At 42.1% G+C, this 11,498-nt stretch overlaps 1 pseudogene; it reads left to right on the top strand.

The window, feature by feature from the left end:
* The first annotated feature begins 2,173 nt into the window (after positions 1–2,173).
* On the top strand, positions 2,174–2,310 carry LOC120921453 (annotated as a pseudogene).
* The last annotated feature ends 9,188 nt before the right edge of the window (positions 2,311–11,498 follow it).

Genomic DNA, 11,498 nt, shown 5'->3' with positions numbered 1-11,498 from the left:
ATGTTGCCAAACAGTGAGAGGGGCTTTAAGGGGGATCAATAAACAGAAACTGTACCTAGTCGTTATATGCACTGCACACATAACAGTCCTTGTGCCCAAAAATATTCCTAATTACTGTACCACGGTACTGTAGCAAAACTGACAGCCTCACGGACACAAATAAACCTCAGGACAAAGGATTTTTTTTTTTTTATTAATCTTCCATTACATATACTTTTATGCACACACAAGTGATATCCTGTTGTCTGACTGAGCCTACCTTAAAGAAGAACTTGATTAAAATCAGCAACTGTTGAGACAATGACCATCTTGCAACAGTCCTGACGAACCCTCTGTTTACATCAGAATCCCCCTTACATCAAAGTCCCCAGCATCCCCCTATATATCAGGATTCCAACATTCCCTCCTTACATCAGAGCCCCCCCTTATATCAGAGTCCCCGGTGATCACCTTCCACCAGAGTGCCCCCTTAGTGTTATTTTTTACAAACACTGAAGGTGGCCCTGTCGGCTACCTCACACCTGACAAACTATGATTGAAAAATAAAATAAGCCAGGTGGAAAGATGTCAGCCAAACAGCGCAATCCAAATAGATGTCGGCACTGTTTGAGGATTTTCACAGTTGTTAGAGCAGACTGTGAAAATACAGAAGCTGCAGTGGGAGGTTCTGCAGGTTAAGCAGAAAAAATCCTAGTACACATGATCAGAAAATCGTACAAAAAATACCACTTTCTAAGCGATTGTACGATAATCTGGTCGTTAGTACGCAGCTTTCATCCAAACGTATTTAAAGGGACAAACACAAAACCTTTTCTCGTACAATTTTCATTTAATCAGTACAGTTTTTGTCTAAAAATGCAATACAAATACAATACAACACTTTACATAACTTCCGAATTTTTATTCTGTCATACAAGAATTTTTGAACTTTAGTATACTCTTCATCTTTGATGTGGAGACTAGCATGCAAACAAAAGGATGATTATTGGTCTGATAATCTCATGGGCCCGGATTCACGTAGATCAGCGCATATTTCTGCCGGCGTAGCGCATCTCATATGCACTACGCCGGCGTAACACAGAGAGGCAAGCAAAGTATTCACAAAGCACTTGCTCCCAACATTGCGCCGGCGTACCGTAAATTCGTTGGCGTAAGCCCGCCTAATTCAAAATAGGTGGAAGGTGGGCGTGATCCATTTTTTGCTCCATCTTGATCTGCTGTTCTTACTGTTTTTGGTTGCACTCAGGAACTTGTTCGGATGGATATCTCTTTTTTTTTTTATACCATTTTTTTTATTATTTATGCTGTGGCCACTTTGATGTTTTGGCTCCTGTGCACCTTACGATTTTTGTGTTTACTGTGCCACCAATTCATACTCCATAGTGGGTGCAACCTTACATAAGTACTGTGACTGTTATGTGTTGCGCTTTCCCGCCGCTCCAGTCAACCCTGCGTTGTTTTTGCGGGTGGTTGGCTGCAATATACCTGGCATGGATAGCCAATGGAGCCTTCTGCGATAGACATGGAATTTTCTCCAACTTCCAATGCCGAACTGTGGACACTTAAGGTGGAACTCCTTCAGGTTTGTTTGTTACAGGGATCAATCTGCATACCAGACGGTTTTTCTTTTTGTTTCTGGTATAACATCGGGGGGGGGGGGGGGGGGTTTGTTCGACCAACGCCATGGGACCTTTATTGCTAATGCACCTTCGAACTCTAATGTATATTTGTCCTCCTATGAGGTATTTTTACCTGCCTTTTTTCATCTAACTGTTTGGTTATGGAGGTCGTTCCTTTTTAAGCACTGTAATAAATAGTAGAATTAAGATCTTGTCTTGGAATGTCAGGGGTCTGAACAATAAGTTCAAGAGGGCAGAGGTGTTTCAATACCTCAAGCAAGTTAAACCACATATCGTCCTCCTCCAGGAGACTCACCTGGAGTAAGTGCACCCAACAAGTCCTGTTTGTTGCATTTTTACCCAAAGAACCCTGCCCATTATAACAGTGTCTGTCTTTACAAAGTAGAATTCAGCTTGCACACTAGTTGATTGAACATTTAAAGTCACTAACAGGCAACCAAGGACAGGAAAAAGGTCCCTAAGATACATAAATGTTTCAGAGTAAGTGCAATAAGTGGTTCATTTGAAAAGTTCTTCTGGTATATTTCCTCAGACAGGCTTCTCGGCCTTTTGGCTAAGATCAAGTGTAGTATCTGTTCTTATCAGTTGCCAATAGGTGGTGCTAAGCTGACTGTCCCCGGTACCCTGTGGCAGGGGGAAAGGGATGGCAGTCGGCGGATGCTAAGCCTGTTGGTGTGGAGGTGGAAGCCTTCTGATGTGGAAAGAGAGGCATGAGGTCGAAGCCAAGAGGCCGGGTCCCTGGCCGTTGGCCTGGATTTGGTGGTATCTACCCCAGTCAGTTGTTCTGGAGGGAACCCTTGCTTCTCCTTTAACCGGGATGGAGCGGGTAGTACTTCCAGAATGTGATTAGGTGGGAGAGATAGGGGTTGTGGGTAGAGTCTGCGTCAGTAGGCTCTCCCCGACCTCTTCTCCCACCTTCCTGGCTGGGAAGGGTGCTGCCGGTCCGGACCGGGGGCTAGGGACCGTTGAAAAGCCCGTGGAGATTGTGCCCCTGGAGTGGCAGTCCAGGGGTGCCATACATTGCACGAGTGTTTGAGGGGCACTCATCGTGTGGAAAGTGAATCACTCACTTTCCCATCTTCCTTTTCCCCACTTTCTTTTATTATTTTCCCCGTGTTTGTCTGTTTTGTCACTTTTTTGTTTGGTGCACTGCACTTTATGTGTGATGAGTAGGGTGCTGGTCCTCGGACCCGCTCTGAAAGTCTTGGGAGTTGGTGGACCCGGCCTTCTGGCTAAGTTCGCCGGCTCTCATGGGGTCTCCCTTCGGGGGAGCCTCACCGAGGAGGGTTCTGTTTCGGCAGTCCCTCTGAGGATGTTGGGTCCTTGTGGCTTCGGCTGCTTGGACCAAGATGGGTCCATATGGCTTCGGCTGTATGGACCACAGTTTACTCTTTTCCCTGCCAGGAGCCTAACGCCCCGGGGGATCAGAGCTGGGTCCTTTTCGGAGGACCACTTGACGATGCACCCGTCACAGTTTTTTGTTGCACCTCTTTATGTGTGTGCACATTTTTCCTGCACCGGGTGGAGTTTTTGGGTTGTGTTTTGCACGCCACAGGCTTTTCAACAGAAAAAAAAAAATATTTCCTCAGACAGTATAAAGATATCAGATCCTGTACCAAGAATCAAGATAATGGCATAACCCTTGTGGGCAGAATCAGTAGTAATATTATAATGCATAAAGGTTTATCTGGAATGGAAGCATCATATTTATCTATACTTAGGCCAGTAACATCACAAACCTGTCTAGCAGTTGAAGTACTGCACTGATTTTTTTCAGTGTCTCATTTTCTACCATTTATAGCACAATTCATCTTTTGCAGTGCATGCAGCATAGTTTGTAGTGTACTGTGTTGCAGCACAAAAAATAAGGTGTTACTACCCTAGGATGTAAGAAAATCCTCTAGAGCTGTAAGGTGCAGGATGAGCAGTCGCAAAGCTGCAGGCAAAATTTATAGAAGAAGACTTTTCTCAACTCCATACATAGCTCTTAAAGCGGAGGTACACCCAAAAATCAACTTTCTGTCACTAGATCCAGCATACTGCTGACATCTGCAGTATGTTGGATTTTTTTTTTGTACTTATCGTTTTAGCCGTATTTCTTCTCCGACTCCGAGCGGGGAATCCTTCGGGGAGTAGGCGTTCCTAAATCAAGCGCAGTTGATTGACGGGCTTGGATAGCGCGTCACGCCATCCGGAAATAGCCGACATGACTCTCGGCTGCTTACAGCGCCTGCGCCTGCCGTGTAGAGCTGACTGCGCAGGCGCCGTAAATTGCAGAGAGTCACGTCGGCTATTTTCGGAAGGTGTGACGCGCTATCCAAGCCCGTCAATCAACTGCGCTTTATTTAGGAACGCCTATACCCGGAAGGATACGCCGCTCGGTGCAGGAGAAGAAAGACCGCTAAAATGATAAGTACAAAAAAATAAATAAAAATACAGCATACTGCAGATGTCAGCAGTATGCTGGATCTAGTGACAGAAAGTTGATTTTTGGGTGAACCCCTGCTTTAAATATCTTCATATTTGTTGGTACTCCATAAAAGACACTTGTAGTACAGCAGATTCAACAAGGCCAAAATGGCTGAAACGTGTTAACATCTGCTGTACTACAAGTGTCTTTTATGGAGTGGAAATAAATACGAAGATATTTAAGAGCATGTATGGAGTTGCAGATTGTCTTCTTCTATGAATTGTCCTTGCACCACACCTGAAATGTGCTTGTTCTGTGTATGTGTAGCTCTGCATTTCAGTATGGAGGAATCTCTTGTTGTTGTTTTACCCTTTTACTGGGCCTGAATGAGAGGCAGATTCTGAATTTACAGCCTGTATGGTACCAGTAGTCCCATAACTGGGTTTTTTCCTCAGCCACAACAGTCTCATTTTGGCTGGAAATTGCCATAGCCTTTGCTAGCGTTAAAGCTCAATTTTTACTGCATAGTTACATTGGTCCAGCTTGGACCAATGAAAGAATGCATGTTTCATACCTGACCAATGTTTTGTAATCTGCAATTAATTGTAGAACTACATTAATAGCTGTATAGCACAGTAATACTACAGTAGCCCTCTGGGGTCCAATGCCAAGTTGCAATTCTTCAGCATAGTAACCACTTGGGGTCCAGTGTCAAGCTGTTTTCAGAGAAAGCCTTGTATTTGTTTTTAGGAATATAAGGCGTTCTTTGAGTGGACAAGATAGAGATTGTGATATCAATGTCTCTATCTCTCCACTTGTTCAATCAGAGAACATACAATAATACAAGTCTATGAATGGCAGCAGTGCCTAGCAAGTAACCCCCTATGGTTACTATGCAGAATTGCAGCTGCTTTGCACTTGGTCCAAGTTGGACCTATGCAAAAAAAAAAAAAAAATCGTGCCTAATCTTTAGCATTAAACCATGTTACAAGAACAATCTTACTCTGTGGGCTGAGTTTGTTTTTTCTACTTGGTTATTTCTAATCATTTCAACTGTTAGAGCCCCAAAGTCACAGGTAACAATCAACTCTCTCAAAGTTGCTAGAAATTATAATGTGGATTTGATATTACGCTGTCCAAGTTGCTAGAATTTGTATAATTCCACAACCACATTTACTTCAGACACAAAGAAGTTCTTTAATGCAGTAAGAGCTGTATCATAACTGGTATCGGCTGCTCAAAGATCTCAAAGATTTCCTACTGTAATTTATTAAACCTCAACTCCCACTTCTCTCACTCCTGTACTGAAATTGCTTACTTAAAGCAGTATTAACCCAAAACTAAGCATTTATTATATTGCAGCTTACCAAATCTTATGCCACGTACACACGATCATTTTTCGGCATGAAAAAAACAATGTTTTTCGGCATGTAGAAAAAACGACGTTTTTCCAACTTCATCATTAAAACGACATTGCCCACACACCATCGTTTTTAAAAAATGCTCTAGCAAAGCGCGGTGACGTACAACACGTACAAAGGCACTATAAAGGGGAAGTTCCATGCGGATGACTCCACCCTTGGGGCTGCTTTAGCTGATTCCGTGTTAGCAAAAGACGATTCGCGCTTTTCTGTCTGTTACAGCGTGATGAATGTGCTTACTCCGTTACGAATGGTAGTTTTACCAGAACAAGGTTTTTTTTGTTGTTTTTCAGAACCCGAAAAATTATGTGAAGCCCACACACGATCATTTTAAATGACATTTTTTAAAAACAACGTTTTTTTCATGCCGAAAAATGATCGTGTGTACGCGGCATTAGATACAGTGCCTTGAAAAAGTATTCATACGCCTTGAAATTTTCCACAATTTGTCATGTTGCAAACAAAAATGTAAATGTATTTCATGTGATAGCAAAATGTTAAAGCTGGGCTAAAGAAGATCCCACTATATAAATGGGATATTAAGACTGATGATATATTAAACCAGTGTCTAAAGAATATATTGATAAAGTGATATGAATATTGAAAAAACCCAAGGCTGATTAACCAATCATGATAGATTTTCAAACATATAGTGGCACATAAACAAAAATAAAGTGACAATATGGATAAAGAAGTGCTTGGATAACAATGGATTTGATAAGCAATGTAAATATAATCCATTCCATGAATGATGAAATAAATGGAGAATGAACAGTTCCCAAGACAACGTCAGTGTATGACGAAACGTGCGTCGGGAGGTTGGACGTACTGATGCCATCACGCTATCCTCGTTCGTGGATGGGTGTATGCTCGCTTGACGGCCGGCTTTTTTCTTATATTCCTTGTGATACTTTTAAACATGTAAGTGTAACCTCTATAATAAACCTTAACATTTTAAATGGTCTTACACTATGTGAGTTCATTTCTACTTCTGGGCGTTTCACTGACCTTTTTGAGTCTTAAATATAATTGGGAATAGCCCTCAGACGGTGTGCTGTAGTTTATCTTTCTGGATCTTCAGTTGTGTTGCCGTTACTTCCTGGTACAGGACACAGGCTGGGTTATAGCGCAGGCAATAATTAGCTTGCTTCTGGTAAGCTTAAAATGTATATGGTGGTGCACGAGATTATTTTTGGTGGATATTCTACCACTTCGATTATCATCTGGTGATTTGGGGACTTTTCATTCTCCATTTATTTCATCATTCACGGACTGAATTTTATTTACATTGCTTATCACATCCATTGTTATCCGAGGACTTCTTTATCCTTATTGTCATTTTCTTTTTGTTTATGTGTCACTATATGTTTGATATTCTATGATGATTGGTTAATCAGCCTTGGGTTTTTTCAATATTCATATCACTTTATCAATATATTTTTTAGACACTGGATTAGTATATAATCAGTCTTAATTTCCCATTTATATAGTGGGATCTTATTTAGCGCAGCTTTACATTTTTGCATATGTTTTTTGGTGTATATCTCACTGTCTAGTTGCAGCTTTTTGCAGGCATGGCTGGTGGCAGACAGGTGGGCTAGCATTTTCTTCAAACGAGTGGAGCTGGAATCAATGGCCAAAAGGAAGCAGAAGGAGGAATGTTATGCTGTTCACGCACATTGCAGTACTTTGACAAGGGACTATTGCCGCGTACACACAATCATTTTTCGGCATGAAAAAAACGTTGTTTTTCAAAAATGTAATTTAAAATGATCGTGTGAGGGCTTCACGTCATTTTTCAGGTTCTGAAAAACGACAAAAAAAAAATTTGAACATGCTGCATTTTTTAACGTCGTTTTAAACAATGTCGTTTTTTGGGTTGTAAAAAATGATCGTGTGTGGGCTAAAACGACGTAAAAAACCTGTGCATGCTCAGAAGCAAGTTATGAGACGGGAGCGCTCGTTCTGGTAAAACTTCCGTTCATAATGGAGTAAGCACATTCATCACGCTGTAACAGACAGAAAAGCGCAAATCGTCTTTTACTAACACGGAATCAGCTAAAGCAGCCCAAAGGTGAATGGAACTTCCCCTTTATAGTGCCGTTGTACGTGTTGTACGTCACCGCGCTTTGCTAGATCATTTTTTAAAAACGATGGTGTGTAGGCAACATCGTTTTAATGATGAAGTTGGGAAAACATTGTTTTTTCGACATGCTGAAAACAACGTTTTTTTTTTCATTCTGAAAAATGATCGTGTGTACGCGGCATGAGAGTTCCTGCCTGTAATGGGCCTTTTATGAGCTAGTAACATCCTGCTAGTTCCCATAGGAGTGAGCAGCAGGTGTTGTGCACTGGAAACCAACTTTGTGCAGGAGGAAGGAAGAAAAATACTTTTTGTAAAAAGGGAGGAAGTTGTCCCCTTGTTCATAATTCTGGACATTTTTCAAGTTGGCCATCCCATAATTCCCTACCCCATCCAAGTTATCAACCCCTAATAAAAACAACAAATCAAGCTTAGGAATGTACAAAGGAAATGCTATGTGAATGGCTTGTGCAGCAGTGGGAACCCGTGACATTAGCGACTCCTAGGGGGTTAGTGCTACAATATATTTCAGACAGTTTTTATGTATAAATCTTTTGGTACTGGATGATAGTATTTGTTTGGGCACAGAAAACATCACAGAACTGTAATGCTGAAAAGTCTACGTGGCAGCAGGTAAAATGTTCAAGTGAAAAGAACATTGCCTTCCACCCCTACACCCAACTTTGATGTATATAGCAGGGTCCATGAGCAGTGTCAGTTCTTGGATGATTAACACCTCCCCCACCCTTGCCATTTTATTACACATTAACGCAGGCTCCCGAGCAGCAGGAAAAGATTCAGACAATTACAATCAAGTCAGGGCACACGCCTGCCCCGGCCGTGCGAACATGAGCAGGGTACTGATGAGACACTTATTTCATCCCCTCCTCCCTTTTCCTTTTCCCTTTCACACTATAACATATATTAAGTCAAGAGAAAGGACTTTTATTTTATTTTTTCCTTATATTCAAATATAGTAACATTCCCATCAGGGGCTGGGATACCACTGAATACTTCTATGTACACTGAAGGGTGACAATGGACAGCAGGCGCACAAATGTGTATGAATATCATATATCCAGAATTATAGCATTTGATCTGTATTGTCAGATATGCATGTTAACCATTAAAAGGAAATTTTTTAAAAGTGCACATTAAGCAAATTTTTATATCAAAATATATTGCTGGTGTAGAATGTTCAAACCCTGTCTTGTATCCCTGCAGCTTCTTAGCCCTGAACTCCAAAAACAGCATTTAATTCAGAGATAAATTCACTAAAATGCATTTATATAAGCAGCTGGCAAAATATCTGAAGCTTTTTATTTTTTATATATATATATATCAGTCTCATGTAATCCCCAGCACAGCAGTACTCTGCCGTGGAAGGGGTGTGGCAGTACTGTGCCATTTGGGCTCTATACATTGTACAGTGCTGCTTATACAACACAGAACATGGTGACACCCTTATTGGTGTATTGCTGCTCCTTCCTAGTCCAATCACAGGCCCTAAACTAGAGTGTATTACTTGTCTGTGGTCTAGCCTGCGGAGAAATCTCAGTGGAGGATCTGGCTGTGCTATCTGGCAGGGCTCTCTTCCTCACAAGACTACAGAACAGAATTAGAAATCCTTTGGTAGGTGGTACAATTCCCATATATGTCATTTTTTAATTGTGTATTTAACTACTAACTTGGAGTTCAGCTTTGAATTATTTTTATACTTAAAGCGGAGGCCCACCCTAAAAAAAAAAAAAATAGCTAAAAAGGCTACAAAAATTAGTAAAAATAAATATAAAAATATATATTTTTTTTTATACTCACCAGAAGTGTCTGTTACTAGGCAGAGCGTCCTAATCTGCCACCTCCTCGTCCGCGGTGGGTCTTCTTTCTTCTCCTCCTCGCGCTGCCTCCTGGGAAATGGGGAGCGGTGTCTTCTGGGACCTTGTGTGTGTCCAGGAGACATCCACCCATTCAGATAGCGCTGCGCGACTCGTGCATGCGCAGTAGGGAACCGGCAGTGCCGATCCTGACCTCCCTGGGGCCCTAAGCCATGTCACATTAAAGTTGAGAAGCGGGGGGGGGGGGGGCTGCCAAAAATGACATGTCACATTAAAGTGAGAAGCGGGGGGTGCCTGACTTCTTAACTTCTTACCTCTTCTCCCATGCAGCCAGCGAGTTGAGAAGCAGGGTGAGGGGCTGAAAATTACTTCTCAACAGGCGGGGCCTCTAGTAATTTGGGGGCCCTCCGCAGCTTTGAGGGGCCCTAAGCGACTTGCATAGTGAGCCTATAGGGTGGATCGGCCCTGGGAACCGGGCAATGCTTCACTTTCTGATTCCCTCACCGAGGATGGCGGCGGGGCAGCCGAGACCCGAGCGGTTGCTCGGCTTCGGCTGCCGACATGGCGGGCACCCTGGACAGGTAAGTGTCCTTATTAAAAGTCAGCAGCTACAGTGTTTGTAGCTGCTGACTTTTTTTTTTTTTTTTTTTTTTTTTTTTAGCGCTGCTTTAACTAAAAGAAAAAATGTTTGTGGTTGGAAAATTTAAAAAAAATTTGGGGAATCTGGTCATCTTGCATTTAAGCTTTAACCACTTGCTGCCGGCCGTACGACTTTCTACGGCCGTAGTGTGGATCCCAATTGCCGGGAGGCCATCTATATATGGTCTCCGGCCATCAGCCACTGGGGGGCGCACGAGCGTGCCTGCCGCATCACTGAGATGGCCGCGATGTCCGCCAGGCACCCGCGATCAGCGGTAACACAGACAAGGACGTGGATCTGTGTGTGTAAACACACAGATCCACGTCCTGTCAGGGAGAGAGGAGACCGATGCTGTGTCCCTTGTACATAGGGACACAGATCGGTCACCTCCCCCAGTCAGTCCCCTTCCCCCACAGTTAGAAACACTATGCAGGGTACACATTTAACCCCTTCCTCGCCCCCCAGTGTCAACCCCTTCCCTGCCAGTCACATTTATACAGTAATTAGTGCATATTTATAGCACTGCTCGCAGTATAAATGTGAATGGTGTCAAAAATGTGTCAAAAGTGTCCGATGTGTCCGCCATTATGTCGCAGTCCCAATAAAAATCGCAGATCTCCGCCATTACTATTAAAAAAAAATAATAAAAAAAAATAACAATTCTGTCCCCTATTTTGTAGGCGCTAAAACTTTTGCGCAAACCAGTCGCTTATTGCGATTTTTTTTTTTTTTTTTTACCAAAAATATGTAGAAGAATAATTATCGGCCTAGACTGAGAAAATTATTATTATTTTTTTTTTAAATTGGGCTATTTATTATAGCAACAAGTAAAAAATATTGATTTTTTTTTCAAAATTGTCGCTCTTTTTTTGTTTATAGCGCAATAAAAAAAAACGCAGAGGTGATCAAATACCACCAAAAGAAAGCTCTATTTGTGTGGAAAAAAGGACGTCAATTTTGTTTGGGAGCCACGTCGCACGACTGCGCAATTGTCAATTAAAGCGATGCAGTGCCGGAAGCTGAAATTTCACCTGGGCAGGAGGGGGGTATAATCAAGTGGTTAAAACACATCTGTAATTATTGGTACTTGATGAGACTGAATCAATTTACAGAGTGAGGAGTAATAAAATGGGAAAGAAAAAAACAGAAGAAAAAATATAATAAATAAATGATTACATTTTGTACATATATGCAATTGTGTACATGACTGTATATACAGTAATGCCTTGGATTACGAGCATAATCTGTTCCAGAAAAATGCTTGTAATCCAAAGCACGCGTATATCAAAGCGAGTTTCCCCATAGGAAAAAATGGAAACTCAGATAATCGGTTCCACAGCCACTGCTTGTCTATGCAGTACTGCAAGTGGCCAGAGGTGCGGGGGCACCAGAGACACTCGGAAACACTCAGAAACACTCAGGGACGCTCGTAGACGCTCTGAGACACTCAGGAACTGAGTATTTCTGAG

The sequence above is a fragment of the Rana temporaria genome, chromosome 13 (assembly GCF_905171775.1).
Source record: "Rana temporaria chromosome 13, aRanTem1.1, whole genome shotgun sequence".
NCBI lineage: Eukaryota > Metazoa > Chordata > Amphibia > Anura > Ranidae > Rana > Rana temporaria.
Note: the sequence above shows the minus strand (reverse complement) of the source record. Positions and strands in the feature narration are given on the sequence as shown.